Genomic DNA, 26,807 nt, shown 5'->3' on the forward strand with positions numbered 1-26,807 from the left:
TTAAGGCTTGAAACAAATAGCATTTTAACTAAAATTCAATAGGAATAAAGAAATAATTTAAGATAATAATCTTTAAAAATTCGCCATACTAGTCGAAAACATATCCGTCACTACCAGTGTTAATTTGAATGAACATTGAAATTCATTTACAATATTCTGGCAAATGACTGTGAACAGTGAATTAAACTGATGTTATTATTATAGAACACATCTTAATGCGTTAAAATATTTGTAATTCGAGTAGAAAATATTTATACCTCATCTTAAATGAAGTAATCAATGACGGCAGAAATTCTATGAAACTCACAATCAGCAGATGTCAAAATATTTATCGTTTTTGTGACGGGAATAATGATTACAACCGAGCGAAAAAAATAGACGCCACAGAAAACATTACAAGCTATAAGAAAACCAAAACATCTCTTTTCTACATCATTATAGTTATGGTAAAAAAATCACAAAGTTTGTGTTAATTTGAATTAACACTGGGGATGAAAAGGTTAAAATCCTTCAGATACTTGCTGTTACACACTGTATAATTATTTTTTAAACCATTATTACCTAACAGTTATTGAGTAGAATAGTTTCCACGAATAAATTGATACGGGAAATCGGCATAATTAAACCTGACTAGGTTCGATCATTGACACCAACCGGCATTTCAAACCATTCAAACAGAAACAGACAAAGCCTTAATCTGTTCATTTCCTGCCACAGTCATCCACTACACTACCTACAACTTGTTGGCACTGTCAACTTACGAAGGAGAAAAAAACTAAACTGACACAATTATCCATTTTGCATAATGTTGATTTAATTGGCAGAAAACGGATTTATTATAAATGAACTTGTGTCTGTCCAACTGGGAAAGATACCCGTTTCAGGACAGCCAAATTGTGTATTTAGTACATAATATTCTTACAATGGAATGGTGATGCTGTCAAAAAATTTTGAGAACATTGTTGATTGCATTCGAAGTGACAGGATGGTTTCTTTATCCTTGAAAGAATCGCAAAGATGTAATTTATTACCAGGGTCAATTTGGATAACATTAGTAATTGCATTCAGAACAGATGAATGGTTTCTTTCGGGACATCACAAGTCTGAGATTCTTTCCAGGGCATTTTGGAGAACATTTACAATTGTATAGTTAGAATTTCCACATTTATAAATCAGTATAAGACATATGAATCCTATAGTACTATATTTTTAGAATTTCTTAGGTGATAGAAATTACACATTACTAGACCAGAATATATACCGTATGACATATGAATTTCCAATTTTAAAATTTCGAATCTTTATTTATTAAATGGCTAGTCATTATAATACAGTAATCGAACTAAAACCGCGCAAAAGATTCGCAAATTTAAATTTAAATAATAACAACAATGGAGATCAAGTATTAGGAACAAAAATAACCATTTTTAAACTGACTTTAGATCCTTATCTCTCTTAAATATAAAATAACCTTTTGGAAGATAAAAGATAAAATTTAACATAATGTTATCAACGCTATTACATTTTTTTTCTATCTAATTACTTAAATAAGTACTAAAAAAAATAAATTTTAATCAACATTTATCTACGGATTATATGAATGAATTTTGATTGAACCTTCCTTCACAAGGACTGGCTCTTAAACTTCAAATAAAAAATATATATTTTGGTTCGACTGAGGATTGTAGATACCTTCATTCCCAGACAAGAGTCAATCTGCAGAGTTTTTAGCTCGATCGGATGTCAGGAAGTAGGTTAATTTCCACTTCCAAGATTTGAATTAATTCATTCACAAAAGCATAAATTTTAATTCCAATAGATGCATTTAAAAAACGAACAAAAATAGACAAAATGCGACAAATCTTTTTTTTCTGTTTCATATCTCAATCTCTCAATTTGGTAGGCGGGTACGGGAACCATTTATTGGATAACTAACATCAAGGTCATAGGTCACCCCTAGTGGTTTGCTACGTTTTGTAACTTAGCAGGGGTGCCCAGGTTCGTGGGGTGAGTTTTTTATGGATCTCGGGAGAGACTGGTTGAGGCAGACCTTTTGACCTCACCAACTGGACTCTCTCGACTCATCACTTTGCACCGCAGTGGGATGCATGGTTTCGTACCGTTTGGTACCTTTTTCCTTCCAAGAACTTCGACTCCTTCCTTTCCCTAAAAAGACCCTTCACATGACATCCCCAAAGATGACAAAGGCCCTGAGGATTTTTTTTCAAAAAACAACAAATTTAATGGATAAATTATAATATAGGGTTTTCCAATAAGAGGTGTAATGTGTATTTAATTCCGGCCATAAAATGATTTTTTATGGCCGGAATTGGATGGTATTGATCTGGACAACGTTTACTTTCAGCAAGACGGCGCTACGTGCCACACAAGCAACGAAACCATTGATCTTTTACGGGAAAAGTTTCCGGACCGTGTTATCTCTCGAAGAGGTGATCACAATTGGCCACCGAGATCTTGTGATTTAACACCTCGCGACTTCTTCCTTTGGGGCCACGTGAAAGAGAAGGTCTACACCAACAGCCCAGCGTCGATTCAAGACCTCAAAGATGGAATTCGTGAGGCTATCGAGGACATAAGGCAGCCACTTTGCGATTTGGCTATGGAAAATTTCATGAAAAGGAGATGGTCCTGTAGGCGTGGTCGTGGTGGTCATTTGACTGATGTTATTTTTCACTATTAACGTCATACCTTCCTCTTTATAATGAAATAAACATTCGATCATTTATATTCAAAAATGGCATTTTTCTTTGAATATCAAAATAACACCTCTTATTGGAAAACCCGTGTATATGTATATCTCCAACAATTGGCCGTCAAAAACGTTGTTGTTGTTACAACTCCAGCTTGTAACAACAACAAATTTAATGGAAGAATTAAAAAAGAAACTCATTTCCTATTTCAAACCTTCAATTTCACATCTTGTGCAATGAATAGGCTATGTCCAAATTCGCGTAATTCCTAGCGAAGTTTCTCCATTCAAATAACGTTAACGTAGGTAATGTTACTCCAGTACCTACCTACGTGTACGTGTTACAGTTCTAACAAGGTTCACGCAATGTTCATTTCGACTTGGCCTTTTTCACAAACCGTGTACTTCCAATTGAACTAAATTAGCAACAACAATCATTAAGTTCTGTTTCCTATCGCGTTTGTTTATTTGTTTTTGAGGTTATGTTGTGTGAATAATGTATGTAATTATTCTCATTACATATTGTTATGTTACACGGAGTGTATCAGAATTTTATCGGCGATTCACTGACTCATTTTGAATTAGCAAAAGTATATCAACAAAAAAACCTCAAATTGAAATATTTAATGCAAAATTCTTTTTAGTATGATTAACTAAATGTATGACCTATCTCCCTTGTTTCCATGATATACGCTTCTGATACACCCTGTTTATGGAAAGTTGTGCTTAAGAGGAAGCTGCAAGCCAAAAATATGTATATTCTTGGTATGCTTTATATTGTCACGAATGTAGGTAATAGGCATTAAAATCGTATGACAACAAGTCTAAAAACGTTCGATTTCAAGCACAAAACTGGTTTCTATTTATTTTGTAAATAATTTTATAAGAAAGCAAAAAAGTTAATCAAGTGAAACTGTCACAGATAATCTAAGCTATAATACTGTATTTTTTTTTAAAGTTGTTTTCTTTACGCGTATATACATTTCTAAATTTAGTAGTTTACATTTATATTTTTATTGCATAATTTTTTATTTTATTTGTATTCTACTCAAGCGAAACGACAGGAAACCCTTCAATTTATCTAAAGCATATTTTTTGGTATTCATAATGTAAACCAATTCGTTATAAATGTTGATCAAAATAGTGATTTAGCATTAAGCTTCGCCTTAATTTGTTTAGTATGTAATGTTACGCTCGCGTGAACGTGAGAATATTTATATTTATTTAATATTCAATATGTATCTGGGCGCCCAGTAGCATTATACTGTTTGTTAGGTTAACTATATTTTCAAGGTTGGTAAGTACAATAATGCTTGGAGGATATTGCGCGTTTGAATTTCATGAATACTGGAAGCATACAATAACTTACCACCGTTTTAAAGATGATGTTTTTTTCTCAAATGAATACTGGCTGTAGTGGAATCAAACTGTCTTACCTGAAACAAAGAAAAACTTTATTAGAAACTATTCAAAATAAAAACGTATTTATAAATGGAGTTAATTAACACCACTGTACACATAAACCGATGGAAGAAAAAGATTGAACTTGTGAGGTGAATTATAACAAAAACGCTCTATATAAATTCATTGTCACTGGTATGGAAATTGGTGGTGAGACAATAAAATATGATGTTGTTGTTGTCACAGAGTTTATTGAGAGTCAGTATAACACATCAGTTGAGTTGCGCAGTTGGGAGATGGCTCTGGATCGATGATGATGATGGCACCAGGCGTAGTCTGCGGTAGAATGGTCGAGATGCGGGTCAGTGGGTCGATACCGCGTGATGGAGATCGGACTCGTGGACTTGTTCAGCACTGATGAAGGCGAGGAGTCTTCCGGGTACTTCAGCGTGAACGAGGTAGCCGAAGGTGCGATGGACCTGGTCGGCAGATGAGCGGGAGGTACAGGCTAGCGACGATGGTCGCGGAGCCGAGGCGCAGACGGCGATGAGCTGGTCGCAGGGTCTAGGCGCGTGAGGTTAGCGCTGGCCAAGAATGATAGCCTGGGCCAGGGATTCCTCCGTTACGCTATCATTCACTTTTTGTTCTGTTTTATTCTCTTTTCGCCTTCTGCTTCACCGTACAAGATTCCCAATTGCACCAACCCTCGTGAGACTATGGCATCCGCTATTGGGTACGTTGTAAGGCTGAAGGTAGTGGAGAGAGGAAGGAGATGGGAAGGTGGAAGGTCGGTATTCAGATCTTTTATTTAAATTCTGAATGGTGGTCTTGCACCAGGGATTTCCGTCGCTGGAAGCATTTATTGGATAACCAACACCTCTGGCATAGGTCACCCCAAGTGTTTTGCTACGTTTGGTTACTAAGCAGGGTGCCCGGGTTCGTCGGACGAGGTGAGCTGCGTATCGTGCCAGATCTGGAGAGACTGGTTTGAGGAGACCCGATGACCTCTCAAATTGGTCTCTCGACACTCCTGGACACACTGATCATTTTTAGAGATTCCTACCCAACCCTCAGACCCCCCACACAGCATCTCAAAAGATGACAGAGGCCCTAATAGAAATTATTAAACTCAGGACCTCCTGCGTGGAGTTAATGTAAACAAAAAGATAAGCACTTTATCGCTTGTCTGAATTTTTTGTCTTTTCCGATTTCAATTTCCAATTTTTAAAATGACACTGAAATTCAAAATCAATCTGAGTTCATTGATGTAGAGTTATCAGTCACAGACAGACCCACAACTGAAATTAGCAATTTTATGATTGCACGATTTTTTCTTACTTTTGGTGAAAAAGATGGTACATTTTGAAATATGGGAATACTTCCTCGTATTTTTGAATAATTTTCATTGGCCAGTCCCCAGTCTAAGAATCAAAAGGTCTTATGTGAATTGGCGACATCAGTTTTCATTAAAAACCGTACAGATCAGTTCTATAAATTTTATTGTTCATTGGTTCAACACTATTTCACAATTCTAAAATGGATTTGAAAAGCATAATCGATTTAATTTAATTAAAGGCAACTTAATCGCATTATTATATATCAGGGGTAGACAGAGAGAACGACGTGATGGTTAATTAGTTCGTTGGTCAGACAACCGGCTGCCAAGAAAACGTCGCTTTAGAGGAAGCTACAAGCCAAAAATGTGTATATTCTTGGTATACCTTATATCGAAGGTAATAGGCATTAAAATCGCTTGACAAACGGGGTCTAGAAACGTTCGATTTCAAGCAAAAATCTGGTTTTTATTTATTTTGTAAATAATTTTAAAAGAAAGAAAAAAAGTTAATCAAGTGAAACTGTCACAGATAATCTTAGCTATAATACTGTATTTTCTAAAAGTTGTTTCCTTTACGCGTTCATAAATTTCTGTTGAAAAAATTTTTTTTTTGTAGTTTGCATTTATATTTTTATTGAGAAATTTATATTTTTATTTGTATTCTATTCAAGCGAAGCGATAGGAAAACCTTCAATTTATCTAAAGCATATTTTTTGGTATTCATAATGTACACCAATTCGTTATAAAGATTAATCAAAATAGTGAATTGGCATTAAGCTTCGCCTTAAAGGTTGTTTCTCAGTGACGTTTGGCAATGACGTCTCCGTCGGAAGTGTTTACGTATTTTTTTTTGTTATAAAAGAAAGACAAAAATTCCCGGGTTACGAATAACCTGACAATATTTTAAAATCTCCTACTACCACCACAGTAAGCCGAAAAAATTGCTTGAGTTGTGATGGAGGAATTAACCAGCCGAGGAATTTAACGAACGACGCCTGAGTGGGATTCAAATGCGATGTCAACTCAGCCACCGACCGGTCAAATGCACCAATACACGCAATCCAAAGTTTATAAAATTTGAAATTTAAATAAATTGTAATTAATTGCATGATTCAAAATCATCTCCGTTCAGATAGTACCACTGAAGAGATAAACCAAAAGACGTGTATTGTGGGCGTGTCTGTGTACCAGAATCAATTGATCAAATTTCTTTTTTGCAACGGTATAAGATAACAACAGGTACAAGATCACACTTCTATGAAAGTGCGATGAAGTGCTCACTGGCGCCACTGGCGCTAGTGACGTCACAATCGCCGATCTCGCTTCGGCCGCTCGGCTGTTTCGTGCTAAAAGGCATATCGTAACAATGTTGAAACCCACCGACTTGATGATTGAGCACCATTGATGTATCTAGTTTATGTTGAGCACTTATGATTGTTAAAACGTTTAATAGCACTCCGGGATTCCATTTTTGGTAGCCACGGTTGTACCTTGGAGCAATGTGTATTTCATACGATTAAGATTCTCAGGAACAGACAATTCCAGAGGTTTGATCTATACAAATTTGAAAACAACACGTCAGTTATGCTTGACAACTAACCACAATTTGATCAAAAGTTGGAATCTGAATCTAACCATCCCCCGTGGTCGAGGGGTAAGGCTCTAGACTGGCAATCCGGAGATCGCGGATTTTATTTTACTTAATTAGTTTGTTTTGTTTCACAATTGATTTTTTTCTTTCACAATTGATTTGTTGGTTTCACAATTGATTTGATTTGTTTTACGTGTATTTCTTTGTTTAACAATTGATTTCTTTGTTTCACAATTGATTTGTTTGTTTCACAATTGATTTGTTGTGTTTTCCGTTGATTTCTTTGTTTCACAATTGATTTGTTTTGTTTTTCAATTGATTTGTTTTGTTTTTCTATTGATTTATTTTGTTTCACAATTGTATTATTTTGTTTCACAATTGATTAGTTTTGTTTCAAAATTGATTAAATAAAAAGCAACCAAGTGTTTTACTGAAACACATCTATTTTAAAATGTCTTTTAAAATTTAAGAAAAAAAATGGTTTGGCTAAAGATTGAACCTTGCTACCCAGGAACTGGAGTCGACAGCTCCACCATCCTCGTCAAATGCCGATCGGGTAGGACCGACATTTATTTCGTATATGGACTGCTGTAATGTCATCCGATTTCAGAGAAATGCGATGGCTATTTGCCACCAACGTTGATGGAATGCATTGAGATCGACAACGAGTCTATCTGCCGACTTTAAGCTGTATCAGATGTCGGGAAGTGGGTTAATTTCCGCATTCAAGATTTGCATTCATTCATTACTGAAAACAAAAGTACAATTCAAATATATGTATTTAAAAATAATAATTGCGGCACGTTCCAAAGTGAAAGATACTCTCTCTCTCTCTTCAGAATTAAAACGTTGTCTTCTTTCCATTTTCCTTCCCTTCCCCACTTCTTCCAGCCGCTCAACATACCCCAATTGGGAATGCAATAGTCTCACTGTGGTTGGTAGCAGTTGGGACTTATTCAGTATTCATATGCATCAACGTTTGACGAGAATTTAAACACTCCAACCCAAGAGCATTAAGGCGATGCCATACGTAGTAATAATCATGTTTTTTTTTTTTTTTTTTTATGTGACACCTCACAAAAGTGTCCCTGCCTGTGCAGTGCACAGACAGGGGAACTATGTCACCACCCGGTTGGGTGGCGTTGTGAGGCGGAGTAAGGTAGGGGCTGTAGGAAGGGATTTGTTAATGCGGGCCTTGAAGAGGCTCGGATTATAGGAGGGAGGAAAAACAGATGCCGGTAGCTCGTTCCACATACGAGCCGACTTACACAAAAACGAGTCGTAAAAACGGCCCGTTCTCATGAAGCCAACGTCAACCGTGAACGGGTGTTCAGTTCGTGTCCGTCGAGTTTCGCGCACGTGCACCGGTGCATCAGGAATCAATGCTGCTAGCTCCTTGGAGCAGGCTCCATTGAAATACCTGTAGAACAGACACAGCATGCCTACATTGCGTCTATGCATCAGAGAAGGCAATCGGTCTGTTAACAATAAATTGTCAATCAGACGGATCGCTCTCCTTTGCACAGACTCAAGCAGGTTTATCAAGTATTTTGGGGCACCAGCACAAAGGTGGCTCCCAAATTCAATAGTTGGGCGGACTTGAGACTTGTACAGGGTCAGCAGCTGGTCACTGTTGAAGAATCTCCTAGCCCTGTACAAGACGCCCAACTTTTTGGAGGCCTGATTTACTCGGGCTTCTATGGATCCCCGATACTTGAGCTGGTCTGATATAGTAACTCCAAGCATTTCAATGGAGTCTTTATTGGGGAGAGTGCTCCCATCAAATTGCACCAGACAGTCATTGATCTCCCTTTTTGCCGAAATCAGACACGCTTGGGTTTTTGAGACGTTGAAACTGACCAAGTTGGCCTTACCCCAGGCACGAACCATCTCTAGGTGGTGGTCAATTTTTCGCTTCAAAACTTCCCGAGCTGTTCGGACATCATAGATGGAAGGGGGCCTGTCAAAAATATAACCCTCGTGAACGGTGCTGTCATCAGCGTAGCAGTGAATTGGTGCACATTCAACGAGATCGTTGATGTGCAATAAAAACAGCGTCGGAGACAGCACAGATCCTTGTGGCACCCCCGCATTGATTTGGTGCGGTGAGGAAGAAGAGCCGTCAACCACGGTTTGAATTGTTCTTCCCCTCAGAAAGTCCGCAATCCAACTATGCAGGGTTGGGTGGATCCCATACGATGGTAATTTCCCGATAAGCGCCCGGTGCCAGACTCTGTCAAAGGCTTTGGAGATATCCAACCCAACGGTTTGGGTTTCACCAAAACGTTCCATGTACCGCCCCCAAATATGCGTTACATATCCGAGTAGATCGCCACACGATCGGTTTCGACGAAATCCATATTGCCGATCGCTTAGGATATTGTTATTCTCGAGATATGTGAGCAATTTGTTGCTAACCACCCTTTCTAATACCTTCGAGAGTATGGAAGTGATGGCTATGGGGCGGTAGTTAGAAGGGTCGGAACGGTCCCCCTTTTTTGGGATTGGGTGGACGATTGCCTTTTTCCAAAGATCTGGCACCTTTCCACCTTTGAGAGAGAGCCTAAATAATTTCGCGAGCACTGGAGTCATTTCTGCAGAACATCTCTTGAGGACCAAGGCAGGTATTCCGTCCGGCCCACTGGCTTTGTCGACTTTCAGCTCGTTCAAGACTCGGAGAACCTCTCTGTTCCGGATCTTCGGTTCCTCCATTTGAAAACCGCAGTGCGGAATGGAAGGGGGAGTCTCTCCGTTATCTTGAAGAGTTGAGATTTCCGCGAAAATTTTGCCTAATAATTCAGCTTTCTCGCGGGCCGAGTTAGCCAGCCGACCATCAGGCTTGGTCAGAGGTGGGAAAGTGGTTCTGCAGAAATTTCTTCCGATCGAGCCAGCGAGTGACCAGAAAGCACGGCTACCAGTGGGGCAGTCAGCCAGCTTTTTCGCAATTCTCTGGTCGTGATCGCTCTTAGCTCTATTTAGAACTCTCTTACAATCCCTTGCCCGTTTTCGGTATTCCGAAAGGTTATTCATGGAGCTAATCTTCCGGAGTGCATTAAAAGCCGTATTTTTGAGTCTGACAGCTTCAGCACAGCGATGGTCAAACCACGGTTTTGTGCCCGCTCCAGAGGATTTGACGGAGAAGGGAATGTAGCAATCCATTGCTGATGTGATTACTTCTTCTACCTCGCGTGCACAAATTGATGGGTCCTCGGAGCTAAAGCATACAGTACTCCAAAGAAAGGCGCCGAAGAAAGACCGCATGCCGTCCCATTTTGCTGCCCTGTAGTGCCATACCTTCCTCTTTACATGTTTGTCGGGTTGACGGTTCATGGAGGATGGGACAGAGGTGGTAATCAGGCAGTGGTCAGAGGATCCTAAGGGCGCTGTCACCTCCACTCTGTACCCGAGTGGCTCACTAGTGAGAAACAAATCGAGTAGGTTGGCTCGATGTGATGGGATGTCTGGTATTCTGGTCGGAGATTCTACGAGTTGGCTTAGTCCATGGATAAGGGCAAAGGATTCCGCTGATCTACCGGCAGAGTTTGTTGGGCCCGAGAACTTCAGCCATTGTTCATTATGAACATTGAAGTCCCCCAGGATTACAAACTCGGCCGATGGGTAACGGGGCAAGAGAATATCTACAGTGTCACTCAAGTATTTAAACAACTCAACAGTGTCTGATTCGGCAAGGTTTGGTGAGCGATATAGGCACGCATAAATTCTCATCATACCGGTGAGATCCACACGTACCCATAACACTTCGTGTTTTGCGCTCTCGATATTTGCGAGACGAGCGCAGCTGATGTCAGCACGGCTGTAAAGGCAGACACCTCCTTTTTTGTGTTTTTGGTTTGAAAATTTGGTCGCCTAGAAATGTTTCAGATGCCTTCATTAAATACTGCGAGTAGAATACATCTTGGCCTTTGTAATAATCGAGTATTTTTTAGATAAGTCTTTTTATAAGCCCAGAAAAAAATAATGTATAAGACCTATGAAAACTGCTTTAAAGTTCGAAATCTCCTACTTACGAACCCATTTTCGGTTATAATTTTATTGTATAATGTGGCAAATTAAGTTATTTATAAAATGATCGAAAAAAAATTAAATATTTATGCCTGAAAACATAATAAAATAAAAGGCACTTTTTGACCATGTTTTTTTCTTGCATAAATCAAAACAGGCGGATGGTGTTAAGCGGGAATTTAAATCTTATCGCCATCTGCGTAAGGGTTGTTATTGATAGCGGCTCAATTTAAAATATTACACGACATAGTGCATCGCCTTAACCCTGCTCGACAAATTAATATTTATGGCATTGTTGCGGGAGTATTATTTAACGTTGTTTCCATCTCAACGTAAAACATAAACTACTTACCCTCGCAAACCACCCACGGTTTTATTTAATAGCATTGAAAAACGAGTTATCGTTTAATACAGCAGTTTAATGGGATATTTTGTGTTGCATTTAATATTTGCTCCCACTAGCAGAACGCGGAAGCAATTTGGAGAAGAAGAAAAAAATGGCATATTAAATTCTATTTCTCTGGAGAACCCACAGAATACCGAAAAACTTATTTAACCCTTGGTGTGCTAAGACATCCATACATGCATATATTAAGATCAAATGTTAGCAGTGATCGAGAATTCAAGACTTCGTAAAAAGACGGTTCTAACGAGATATACACACCGTATTCGTGTGCTGAACACTAAGTTTCCCAAGACATACCATCACTGTAAATATGAGATAATCGTCACTCGAATGTGTGGTTGTCCGCGTGTGTTTCTGTATGTGAATTATGCGCATTAGAGTTTTAGATCATAGATTTTTAGATAACATAACCCTAACACGAAATCTGGGTATCCTTTCGACGAGGAGAAGGCAAACCACATGATCATATTTTTGGCACCACGAGGGTTCTTTGAATAAACTACGACATCGGTGGTAAATTGACTGCCAAAGAGCACACATTGGAATAACCCTGACCCCTACTAAAGTAAGACAAAGGTTTGCAGCGCAGTACATTGTGGGACTTCTCTAGGCAAGATCCAATGTTCGTTTTTAAACGAACCGCCTGGCTTAGCGACTGCTAAAAATGAGTGAGGTGGGTAAATTATAACACATTCGTAAAAGTGTCTAATCAAATAGGGTAACAAAATATTCAATTTTGGAAAAAAGTGCGAACTTTTGTTTACCCGATTTGGGATTTGTAGTTTTTTACGCATCCAGCAATTTGCCATTGTAAAAGGGACCAGTAATATTGGCATTATAATGCGAGTTACCTGTATACCGTCAGTTTTATTAACTGACAAATCACAGAAAAGGATGCGGTCACGCCGCCTCCCGCGTCCCTCGCACTTAGTTTATTCTCCTTTCCCTGATTGGCTGGTGTATCAATTTGAATGTCTATGTTCCAGATACATTTTTTACTAGTAGCTTCCGAGCAGTCAGTGCAACGGCAAAAAGTTTTGCAAGCGAAATTCAATATAATTTGGACAGATTTAGAAGTCGTGCGGAACGAAGTAGCAGGTGGATAGAATAATGGAAATAGAAAGATTTGGGGTCATGGTGTGGTCCCGCTCGTCTAGTTCTTGACAGTTGATAAACCGAGTGATCGATTTCCTGAATATGATGTAAAGTTTATGAAACCAGAAGTAAATGTGATTAATTTGATAGGCATGCCAAAAATACCCTTCATTGAGATGAAGAGTTACGTGTCGAAATTTTATTTTTTTAATTTGACGCCATTTTAAGGGGCTATTGTATAGGAGTAGTACAAATTATACAGTTTAAGTGCCCCAGCAATAATCTTTTGCATTTATTTAGTGATAAATTGAAGATGTCCACTGACTAGGCTTAATTACTTTCCTCCATTATTATTCTGGCCAACGAGTAGCACATTATGGTAGTAAGTTATCGTACACTTATCGTCTTCTACTTACACGGCTAAATTTGGAATTAACTCCTTACAATACATTGCACATAAGCAATACAACGCATTACCTAGTAATCTAAAACTTCCGGCAACGAATAAAAAAAACATTGGCAAAAGCTCTTAAAAGCTATTTCCTCAGCAGTTTTATTAATGACTAACACAATCTTTCTTTGGAACTCTAAAATAACATCAGCGTTTATTTATTTTAATGTATTTATGTTGTCTTGTCCCTAATCTAATGTTGTCTTTCCCGAAATGAGTTTTGTAAACTCACTGGGAATAATACATTATAACTTATTATTTTGTAATATATTATCTTGTAATAAATAAATAAATAAAGTTCCTGTTCTTTTTTTTTGTTCTGCCAAATATGTATAAACATAATTGAATAATAAGTCCCATTTGCTAAAAATTGAATGTCGCCCTAGCTGTCTTTATTATCTACTTGTTTCTTCTTGCGAATAATGATTCATAAATTAATAAGTAGTTATGGTTCAAATATTGTTACAATATACCGTCAAATTACCCATCTGGTAACTCTAAATACATTTTTTTCTTTCTTCTTGAAATATTTTGTGTTTATATGTAGTATGACTTTATGTTTGTGATTACTCTATGTTTGCTTCACTCAAATGTAAATTGTTAACCTCGATACAAGCTTAGTCCTAGTGAGGTTGATTTTTATGATAAAAAATGTGATTTGTTTATAGTGATGCAATAAATAAATAAATAAATAAAATATGCCATTCCACCAACACTTAAAAATCTTTATAATAATAATAATGTTTATTTCAGTTTTTTTTTATGTTTCATCCTCCATTATTAAGTAAATGTATCTTTTATTTTTTAATCATTTTTAAGTTTTGTAATCAAACATCAAGTCTTTATGTGTTTATATTTTTTTTTTATTCTTTCTATCCTTTTCTTTTCCTATCTTCTCTTTTTTAATATTTAGTTTTACAAAATATGAAGGTCAATTTATTCAAATTTTGCTTGTCCTAAAATGGGAATTTAGCCTAGCTGAATAACAAAAAGTTTCAGGCTGTATTTGGTGTCAGTGTATTGTTTATTTATGATTTCCCTATGTTTTGAATCTAGCTTGAGATTTTAATGTCAAAATATTGTTGTGATTTTCATTGTAAAGTTTAGTACCGTAGTATAGTAAACTTTTTTGCCCAAATTTTATTTTAAAAAGGCTTTTACATAAAAGTATTATACAGGAGATACTGGCAGTAAATAGAATGTAAATTGTAAAGTAGGTACAAAATACACAATTGTAAAATTGTGATTACAAGTAGGTATAATGAGAAAATATTAAGAAATAATTTTAAAAAAAAACTAAATATGAAGCAATATTAGTAAAACGTAAAAGTAACATAAAGTAAAAAATAAATTAGAACAACACTACATATAAGACAAAACAATAAAACTAATTTACCAACGCTACTCTAATTTGTAGGATTCGACAAAGTGCTGGTATAGATTATGCTTAGTTCTATAAATGGAGTCAATAAATAAATCAATAACACCCCCATACTTGTTGCCCAGATCATGCATCCTATTGGTCAGTGAGTGTGTCTGATAGTTGGTCGTGTATGTATTGCAGAAGAATGTTATATTTTATCTTGTATTCCTAGTCGGCACATGGAATTATTTAATGTTGTATTTATCGTTGTATTTGCTTTTTGCTGTTCTGTTGTGATTTTGAGTTGATGCGTTGTTTATCACAAATCACTGATGGTACGGTTCATTTGGGTAAAGTTTAATTGCTGTGATGTTGTTGTTATAAGTCCCAGGTATCACGGTTCGACTGCTCTCAGCAAGAATAGAAAAGCGTTGCGGATCCACACTTTCTTCCATTGCAGAATGACTGCCGATGTTAATAATAATGGTCAATGGCCAATGGCCGGTGTTGCACAACAAACTCCAACGGAAGCCATACAAATCAAGAACAATATGAAATCAATGCGCTTCGCTCGGTCGCAATAATAATAGCCGGAGAAATTTGCATAAGCGCTGATGAATTGATAATATCACATCAAGCGGTCGAAGAATGCTTTGTGATATTCTGTTATTGGACCCATTGGGAATGAAATGAAATCACATGGTCTCTGCGGGCAAGTCACAATTCTATGGGCACTGCACGGTAATTATACTACGTAGTGTACAGAAATTAAGGCGAAGCTTAATGACAAATCACTATTTTGATTAATCTTTATAACGAATTGGTGTACATTATAAATACCAAAAAATATGCTTTTGATAAATTGAAAGTTTTCCTATCGTTTCGCTTGAGTAGAATACAAATAAAAAAATAAATTACTCAATAAAAAATATAAATGTCAATTACTGTAAAAACATTTATTCAATAGAAAAGTATGAACGCATAAAGGAAACAACTTATAGCTACACAGTATTATAGTTAAGATTATCTGTGACAGTTTCATTTGATTAATTTTTTTTCATTCTTATAAAATTATTAACAACATAAATGAAAACCAGTTTTGTTCTTGAAATCGAACGTTTTTAGCCTCCGTTTGTCAAGCGATTTTAATGCCTATTACCTACAATATAAGGTATACCAAGAATATTTCATACATTTCTATTGAAATATAAAAACCTACACGTAACACACAAAACCAATATAAAACACACATCACTCACAAACACACAACATATAATATAAATATACCGATTTTTTTTACTTTATTTAATTTTGTTTTACTTTAATTTTAAATCTATATTTTTATTTAAATTTATCTTAATCTTATGTTTTTTTTCTTCATCAACATTATATATATTATATTCTATAAATGTATTATGAATATTTTTGTGTTATAAAAGGAGGCTTCCAACTTCACCCCGTGTGGCCAACATTACTAAATTGTAATTAGTAATGTAAAATATTTTACCAAAATAAAAAAAAAAATGAAAAAATTGAGATATTTGAGGGTTGAGTTCATTTACTGTTTTATCGAATTTTTTTGTAATTAAATCCGCCTTAATTAGCATAAATTGTTTTACCATGTTTTTTACCACTTTTAAGACTACTCTATATGAGACTACTGAAAAGCAACATTCCCAAATAATATTACGATATTTAGATAGATCTGAACACCGCATAAGAGTCCCATCTGCCCAATTTAAAATTCACATTTCTGTTCGTATTTAGCAACCCAAAATCAAATAAAGCAATAGCACCCAATAGAGACTATTATTATTATAAAAATACCCGTGAGAAGATTGAGAAATAGACGGACATTGTATCCAGCTATATGAAGAGATGATTGAAGATATGAACGCAACATGATGACATAAGTAAATGGCTTATTTACGGATGGCAAAATTTAGATTGGAAAAAGGTAGCATTAGAAGTCCTTTCTCCGCGACCTCCGATGTTGAGCAATGGCTCTCTGTCTCTGTCTATATCTCTATAGTAGAGTGTCCAAATTTTATTTAATGTTAAAAAAAGATTACCCAATAAATGTACCAGCGCTCTGCGACCGCGTGATCTGCAAATCTTATCTCCCAAAAGCAATCTGCGGGGTCATTTTTCAAAGAAATGCACCCATTAGTCATTAGTCCACTGGGCCACATAGCACACGGACGAAAATTACTAAGATTGAATATTGGTAGTTTATTAAGAATCTCTATAAATTATTCGTAATAATAATAATAATATCTTTATTTAGGAAAGTTTACACATTACAACTATACATACATATTATGGTGTACATTGATTTGTAACTCAACTAATAATCCTAATATTTCCGCATTTTGTTTATATCTATTATCAAGGCAAATTCAGATGCGTAAACAATTGTTCCGATATATTAGGAATGTACTAAAAATTTTGAGGAAACGGCGTAAAATACGTTTTTAACCGGATTACCAATAAATTGAAGAGATTTTTAATAAATTAGTCCCCCCACCACTACACGAATCATAGCAATACCTACACGATAACAATCTGTAATAAATACGTAGATATGAATTATAGTCTTTTGACAAATATTTTAAACGGTGACCGGATAAATCATCAAAATGATAATTCATCACATCTTTAAAAAGTTATATAAAGTCATGGAAAATGATGAAACAAAAACTTTATTAACCGGGTTAAGTAGGTTGTTAGGTTAGGTTAGGTTTAATTTTTTTTTCATCGTTTCTAATGACTTTATATCACTTTTTAAAAGTGTCTTGAATTGTGACTGTGTTGAGTTATCATGCAACCATTTTAAACATACACAAACATGCAACATTTGTTCATAATATAATCTCTAATTAGCATAAAATAAAGTCGGTATCCGGTCTGCCTGTTGTGATGTTTTGGACACTCACATAAAATAAACGAAACGAACGTGCTCAAAAAAAAAAATTTGTTTAGACAACGACGGGAGATTTATTGACAGACAGGCCTTAAGTGAACACATTCCACAGGAAGGGATAAAATACAGACAGTCGAGTTTTGAACTTGGGTGCATTGACAGCCCCGAGGAATGGATACAAATCAGAAGTGTTGTTTGAAATTACAGTTAATTATTGAATTCAAATGGTATTAGAGAATATTGCGGAATATTGAATTAAAGTGAAAGATTATTGATCCGGTGTTTGTGTGAAGTGAAAGTGGTTCGACTCAGTGGGAAAACAATTAATAATAATGACAATAATAATAATTGGATAATTTGTAGAGCGCCGTTTTGTAAAAACCCACCTCAGGGGCGCCAGGTGTTGTGCAATCGCGATTGTGTTATAAAGTTGTGTTGATTTAAACGTGATTTCGTATACAGTTCGAACTAGATTGCTTGTCTTAAAAACATGAAAATAATAAAATAATGATTGCGTTTTTAAAACAGAGTGAATGTACTTAAAGGCAGGAAGTGTTTAATCGGGCTAAGTTATTGATTTGGCGAGATGGCATTCTATCCACGGAGACCGAAAACCAGAGAATCAAATAGATTATTAACTGTGGGTTCGAATCCTAACAGATTAGGGAGGTACAATTTTATTTACAGGAATATTTAATTACCCTTTTATAAGCGTAGGGAGGAGGTCGAAAATTAAAGTGATTTAGCTATATAGTGTAACCAGGTAAGCTTCACGCTGAGAATGAGAGGTGCCTAACTGGGTGAGTTTTTTATATTATTTATTAAATTTCAGAGGACCTTTTTAAAAGACGGATACAACCGAGGTACAGGAACTAAGTTTACGACACCTGCCGCCCAAATAATGTTATCATTAACAGGGATGTGCTAGGCGAACCGTCAATCAGCTGTGAGCGAGAGACGAGTCAACGACCTTTTAAGATATAGGACAAGGCGCGGTGTACAGTCAGTCAAAGGGGAAGTTTTGCTAGCGTATGCCGTCCCAAATTGAAAGCGATCGGATGCAACCAGACGGAACAAAATGAAAACTTTTCTTCTGTTATTTGACTTTCTAATTTAATACTTTTCATCTATTGTTTGACTTTCTAAGTTACGAGTTGGGATGCACAAAAACAAATCTAAAGTCAAAAGAGGGAGATGGTAATCTCCGAAATAAAACTACCAACCGAACAACTTTTCTCAACAGGTATCTTTCGAGAGGTAGGCAGCCTCTTTAAATTAAATGCAAAACATCAAACCAATTATCCGTTTATACCTTACCTGAGAGGATAGGTATTCAGTAGGAGTTACCCATACCTAATACACGAGGATGCTAGTAACCTCATAAAATAATTACTAGAACCGAATTTTAAAATACAGACAGTCCTCATCCCAAATTTGGCATTTCGAGTAGACCTTACATATATCTCACATGATAATTGGCTGAATGGGTAGGCACACAACCTATCGTTAATAAGCAGGCAAAATGTCGACAAGATCGTCGTGTGTTACCTATGTATTGACCTAGAAAGGGATGTAAATCCCCGACGGCGTGGGAGTTACAACGTTTTCTGGAGGTGGCACGTAACTTAGGACCTTGCGTGTCACATTTTCGCGACTAGATTCGTGACAAGGGATGTCATGGTTTTCCCCTTCTACACTCAGTAAAGTAGATTTTCCTGGAGGTGTTTGAGATTGGGGCAATTCTGAAATTGGTGATGAGACCTGGTTTTCTTTATTCTGGCGTGAAGGTTGCCGATTTGGAACAAGGGGAGACCCGGCCGGTTGTGATATCCAGACACGCAGATATCGATCGCCTTGCTCAAATTATCATCCATCAGTTTTGTTTGGTAAGAGGAGGAGTCAATCTTAGCTTGAAAAAAATTCATTTCCTTTCCTCTCCTTCCCCTCCCAAAATATATACATGGATGGCGCCGACAACTAACACCATAAACTTATCGTATGTATATCACATATATAAAATCTAACACTTTATTATATTCACATTACCCTACGATAGGTAGAATCGAGTAGCTAGTGGGGGGGGGAGCAGGCGACTTAGAAGATAAGGTTTATAAAATGGTTTTAAAACACAGCGGTAATGGATTCAACTCACTCTATCTCAAAAGAACCAAGGGATACCACACATACATAAATAACTAGGTTTCTAAACCGAGAAACAAAAACCCAACACAACGTTCGGTGAAGCCTTTTTATACTGAACCGTCACGTGAAATGAGTACGTTCAAGGTCGTACGTCACGTAGACAAACTAGGATGTACACACTTGAAGGGGTGTGTAATAAAGAAAAGACGGCAGGGAGGACCTTCCTACCCCGGATATATATATAACCAAAGCCTTATGGAAAAGTTACCTACGGGACTTAAGGAAAATTATCGTAGAAAGAAGAGAAGGAAAAGTTTGAAGTAAAAAGGGCAGATCATCACACTGTTTATGCGCTTAGTTCTTCTAAACTACTCAACGGATTTTGATAGGGTTTCCACTATCATGTAGAGAATTTCTTCCGGAAGGTTAATATATATAATACATGTATATTATATTTAAAAAAAGTAGAGGAAAGTCGATGTTTTGTAATCAAGTCGTAAAAAAATATTTTCAGGCGCTTACATTGCTAACGCTGGCTAAACCTTATGAGATACGTCAAAATAATGTACTACGGAATTGTATATCTTTAAAAGGTCTACAGAAAAATTTGCGATGGTATTTGTCTATCTCCTCAGGACAACCCCTAGAAATGCCGGGTACTTCTGAATTATTGTTTACTTTATTAACATTTGGTTTAATTTATTGAAGTCAACCGGTTTCGGATTATCTTCCTACCAGGCGCACGATTTTCATAAAATACCTGTGTATTTTTCATTTCCATGTTTAACAGTTACTAATTATGAAGATTTTATTTTTAATTGCATCCATTTATAAATAATCCTTTGTAGTTCACCGCAAATTATATCGCAAATAGAATCGTGCATTTTGTATACTAATAAAGGGCGAGTGCAAGTAAGGGAGAATAGGAAACTTGGTTTTATTTATAAACATAGTTAACTATTAAATGAAAACAATTATTTAAATTTTTATTTTATCGACTTTGGAAAACATGGTACATTCAAAATATAAATAGTACAGGGTATTTCAATAAGAGATGTTATTTTGATATTCAATCGTAAAAGATCAATAGTTTCGTTGCTTGTGTGGCACGTAGCGCCGTCTTGTTGAAAGTAACGTTGTCCAGATCAATACCATCCAATTCTGGCCATAAAAAGTCATTAATCATCTCTCGATAGCGCAATCCGTCACCGTAACTGTTGCTCCAGCCTCATTTTCTAAAAAGTAAGGTTCAATGACTCCGCCGGACCATAAACTGCACCAAACAGTCACACGTTGAGGATAGAGAGGCTTTTCAACAATAACTCCTGGGTTTTCCGAGCCCCAGATGCGACAATTTAGCTTGTTGACGAAGCCACCGAGGTGGAAATGGGCCCCATCACTCAAGATGATTTGCATTTGATTCACTCAAGTGAATTTTAATAATTTAAATGCGTCGTTGAAGCGTGTATCGTTCCGTTTTTATTAATGGCGTAGTTTCTACTAGTCAAATGTCAAAAAATGACAGCTTCAAAAGTAACATCTACCTAAATAGCGGGCTATTCAAAATAACACCTCTTATTGGAAAACCCATATCTTAAAAAGGCCACAGAACCTCATAACTTTGCCGCAAACCATTTATAAGTTCCTGAACAACGCCGCGAATAAGTCAGCTAGTAGTCCATATATCCACTGTAGCGATTTTTGCAAAAACGTCTTAATTTACCTTTTTTTTTTAAATTCTATATGATTTTTTTTATAAAAAAGACTGCTTTCCAGAACCACCAAGGTATTATTGTACAAAACACTAATTAGACCAGTGCTTAAGTACGCAGCCGAGACGTGGGTTCTAACTAAGAAGAATGAGCGAGCACTGGACGTTTTTGAAAGGATAATTTTGAGGCGCATCTTCGGACCGGTTCTAGAAAATGGATTTTGGCGCAGACGTTATAACAATGAGCTCTATACTCTGTTTAAGGAGCTAAACGTCACAAAGTTCATAAAACTGGGAAGACTTCGGTGGCTAGGTCATGTGGAGAGAATGAGCGAGCATCAAGAACCAAAGTCCCTGCTGAGCTCAAGACCGATAGGCAGAAGGAGCCTGGGAAGGCCAAGGTTAAGATGGAGCGACAACGTCCTCAAAGATTTGTCTGCCTTGGAGCTTCGAAACTGGAGAGAGCTGGCGCGGGACCGAGATGAGTGGAGGAAGACTCTTGAGGAGGCCAAGCAAGACCCACCAGGGGTTGTAGAGCCAAAAGGGATGATGATGATTATTTTTTTTACAATAAATATACAGTTTTATAATGTAAAACAAAAAAATAGCCTATTCTCACCATAAACAGAGAAGGCTCTTGTGTTTGATGAGGGAATTCTAGCTCAATTATAAATAATAATTTATACCAAGATAGAGATAGGTATTTTTACATTTAAAGGAAGATTGTTAAAGTAAGTTATACCTAGAAAGAGATAGGTATTTTTAGATTTAAAGGAAGGTTGTTAAAGTAAGTTATACCTAGATAGAGACAGGTATTTTTAGATTTAAAGGAATAGCGTTAAAGTAAGTTTTACACCTAGATAGAGATAGGTATTTTTAAATTTAAAGGAAGATTGTTAAAGTAAATTATACTTAGATAGAGATAGGTATTTTTAGATTTAAAGGAAGATTGTTAAAGTAAGTTCTACCTAGATAGAGATAGATATTTTTAGATTAAAAGGAAATTTGTTAAAGTAAGTTCTACCTAGATAAAGATAGGTATTTTGAATGTGTTTGGTATTAAAATTTGGAATTTTTTTTTCATTCTGATATCTTGCTGATATATTGAATTGTAAGTTATTTAACTGATTTTCATAAAAAAATTGTTGTATTGAATATATTTGATACATTTTGACTATTGGGTACGTTGAATATTGAAAAGAGAATTTCGCAGAAAATGTAAATGGTTTTTTCAAGATTACCTTAATTATCAGTCATATATATAAAAATAAATATGACACTGATCGGTCAAGTGGTTCGGTTAAGTTTATAATTTAGTTATGTATTTTTTTAACAGAATCTGAGTTAACCTTATAATGCGTAATGATATATGATGACATTCGGAAAAGTTCGTAGACACTGACCGCTGAACAGGATTTCAATTCATTGTCTTTATGATGTCTACTCCTTATCTCACAAAAGCCACAAGTTTTTGAAACCTAACCGCTCTTCCGGCTCTGCTAAAACCCCATACAATAATAATTTTCCCATGAATCTGGCACATCTAATTCCACGATGGGTGGCGAGATTCAATTGTGGTCCGCGAATGATGGATGCTGCGCCGTTCTGCAATCTCCCACGAAGGTGTATTATTTAAATACTGTTTTAGAAATATGATCGTACGTCAGTTGCGTCAAATAAACAGTAGACACGTACGGAAATTGCAAGCTTCAAAATATTACAAATAATAATAAGCTAAAAATATGAACAAATAAATATTGGAGTGATTAAGTATTCCCTCAAGTTAGAGAGAGTTCAGAAGAAATCTCTGAGATTTCTCTACATGAGTATGGCTTCAACCAAAACCACCTAAATCACGAGGCTGGGACAATGACTCAAATCAGCCTACTAATTTGTATGGCAACATCAAAAAATATATATTTTTTAAATTAACTTAAACATTGTAAGTTATGGATGAATTTGTATGTGTGTATGTATATATACATGTGTTTATTTATATATATGCCTTATTTTTAAACATCAATGAACAGTACTGTTTTTATGTAATTAGAAATTGTTAGTTACCAGCCTCAGAACAGACTTTGTCTAGTGAGGAGGGTAAGGAGAAAAATCATGTATGTACATAACTAATAATAAATAAACGCCCGGGTTGCCGGCACTGAAATTGAAATTGAGTAATAATCATTAAAAAAAATTTAAAAAAACAGAACTTACCTACATTGATAAAAGAAAATTAAACCAATACACATAAATAATTGTACCACTTAATCACAGCACAGTGATTTTACTTTTGGGGTATTATGCCGTATTGCGGTACCTCCTTATTTAGCCAACGTTTCTGGCAGCATTGCAATGTACATCATCAGGGCAGATGTGTATTATAATTCCCTGATGATGTACACTGCAATGCTGTCCGAAACGTTGGCTAAAGAAGGAGCTAGCGCAACACGGCATAATACCCCAAAAACAAATCACCATAATACTTTTGGCCGTGAAAATCTCAAATCATCACCACAGCACAGGTTCTCCTAGTGAGGTGTTCACGAAACATATAACATTACCCACCACAGTGTCACCTACTCAAACCTACCTCACACCCAGCATATTTTAAAGATATGTATATTATATACAAATGTAAATAATTTGGTAGACACTGTAATGTAAATTATAACGAAATTTTTTGCATTCTAATGGTACGTATACATTTGCGAACCGAGCCACGAATTATGGACAAGAAACGAAGCAACTGCAAGCGGCGTTTCGCGCCATTTGCGGTTGCTTTTTTTCTTTTTCATGAGTGTAGGTTCAGTTCGGTAGTTTGGCTTGCGTCTTTTTTTCAGCTACAACAACATTAATAATGGCATTTTTGTAATATTAGCACTCTAGTTCACCCAGAAGTAACGAGCTGCCACTGTTTATGAGGCTGCTTCAAATGATTTTCTCGGCCTTGTGTTGTGGAGGTTTTGACTTTTTTTGGTTTGATCGAAATGAACCGTTTACGGGTCCGTTTTTTTTTTACATTAACATAATTTTCCTTAGGGGGGGGGGTGAAGGGGTTGTCATCTTTGGGGATGCTGTGCGGAGGGTCCTTTTGAGGAGAGGAAGGAGTGTTGTATTAAAAGTAGTAAACGTGTACATATGTTGGGAGCGCGTTTGGCTTGTTTCCCGATTGTAATAGGACAGCATGACAACCTGACGCCTGTTCTCTAAGGATTGCAATATCCACATTGCTACTCATTTCTTTCATTATTTGGATGTTCCCAGTGGTTATCTTCATCACCGACAGCTTAGCCTTTTCATCTCTCAACTTGCAGGACTAAGCGCCCCTGAGGTGATAACTAACAAAAGCGGCGCTATAAAAATTGTCCAATATTATTATTATTATAATATGCCAATGATCACGCCGCACACAAGGCTGAATTGTTATTTTTTAGAATTAACCTTAACCGGAGCGCAGTAGAAATTTTAATCAATTTTAATTTGCGAAATTTCAGTAGAAACATCTTGTCAATAGCTAAGCTTTTCCAAAGAACAAATAAGACAGAAAAGCCCATGAGCTTTGCTGAGAATTCAGACGAAGTAAGCAATTCAGAGGACATGGCAACAATTAACAAAGACTGGATAATTACGTTCGCAGTCAAAAAACGCAAAAAGGATTTAAGTCTGAAATGTACAGAGCCAGTGAGACCGTGTAAGAATGTGTAGTAGGGTAGACCGAGGCTATTCGGATCATTTTTTATGTTTTCTTGAAAAAAATTAAAACTAATGCATTTTCGAAAAAATTTTTTATTTAATATTAAGCCTTTGAATTTTTTATATGTTTTAATTATAATGATCATAACATAAAGTAACTTAAAAAAAAACATATGACTATTACTGTAGACCTCTCCACCGATCCGAATCACCACATATATATGTGGTGATTCGGATCAGTGGTGGGGCTACTCGGATCAAACCCGAAAAAATAGTTAAGTATGAAAGAAAAACAAAAACCAAAAATAGGTTTTAGAACCCGTAACTTTTATGAAAGTATCATGACACTTATCACACTCTTATTGGCTTACACACCGCACAAATAAAAACTTTATCAAACACTTTCTTGTCGTAACATTTTTTGTGGCACCATTTTTCGCAAGAAGAACATTGAATCCAATCTTCCAGGATGTACAAAAGCTTTATTGCAATAAATGCAAAACCACTTTCTTGAAGCCGATGAAGAAGCTGTTATGGAAGATTTTTTAACTTTAAGTCCCGGGGTACCTTTTCCTTTGAACTGTAATTTTGGGCGGTTTTTGGTGGCATTCCAATCATAAATTCATCCTTCTTACGTTTACCCTTATACAGGACAAATGGAGGTATGAATGATCCAACTGCATTCATATAAGCCAAAACAGTTACATTTTGACCTCGCTCGACACTTGTCATTGATACAGGACGATTATTTAGGAGCATGCCGGTTTCGTCCATATTATAAATGCATTGTGGCCTTCCTTGTAATTGACAGTCTCTTATTACCTTTTCCAGTGTGTCATAAAAAATTTAAATTTTGTCTGGATCCATTCCGTTAATCTTTGCTCGAGATAGTCCTTCTGGTTTTCTTATGGAGAGGTATGGATGACGCGTAACTATGAAACCAATCTTGACCTGCCATTCCAACTTCTGAATTAAATCTTCGTTGAGCTTGATTAACAAGACGATTACAATGATCAAAAGCGTATTTCCTGGCCATTTTTGGAGTAATGCCGAATCCACGTTTAGATAAATAAACCAGGCTTTCAGAAGTCAGCAACTGTTTTTCAGATTCAATATATATTGCAGGTCTTGCTCCTGGATTAGAGATGATCCCGGTGATTGAAGTCGTATGTCTTTGTAATGTCATGTATGGGATTCCGTAGCTCACAGCAGCACTGCATAATCCCATTTCACCGGATTTTACTTTCCTAACGGCTTCACCCATTGCCGTTTTCGACCTATATTGATTATTAGTTGTCTTTTTCGAATACTTGCGCACCATCTGTTTCAAATAAAAATATAAAACAATTAACGCATCGAATTTTAAAAGCATTAAAATATGATCCAAATAGCCCCCCCACCGTCGGTCCGTTTAACCTCACATTTATTAATATGATATTTACTCAAAGTAAAGTACAAAATCATACAAAATTCAATTTATTACGCTTTAATTCTGTTTACTGTGCATTTGATTGATAAATATATAATATATGAACATGACTAAATAGCTTCCCTTTTCAGAAAGAACACTAAGAACGCAGAGAACAATATTACATCAGGCATTTATTTGAGACGTAACTTGTACGATCTTCACACATATCGATTTTTAGCAGTCAACCCACGCAATCTGTAATATCGGTAATTTTACTATTATGGCATCCGGTAGATGGGGAAACTATGTCTAAATTCTTTCATTGTCATTTGGTTACAATAGCCGAGATATATCCATATTGCTTAGCTTGATCCGAATAACTCACCTGATCCGAATAGCCTCGTAGTCTGAATAAAATAGGTCAGAGATGAGATGAGGAAGGTTAAAATGTAGCTAGATGTTCAGATCTGATTAGTAAACCGATTCAGGCAAAGAAATGTTCAGATACAAGAAGAAAAGTGTGTATTGTTATTTTATTAATTATCAAAAAC

The sequence above is a fragment of the Hesperophylax consimilis genome, chromosome 28, assembly GCF_061612785.1.
Source record: "Hesperophylax consimilis isolate HC1 chromosome 28, BYU_Hcon_1.0, whole genome shotgun sequence".
Classification (NCBI taxonomy): domain Eukaryota; kingdom Metazoa; phylum Arthropoda; class Insecta; order Trichoptera; family Limnephilidae; genus Hesperophylax; species Hesperophylax consimilis.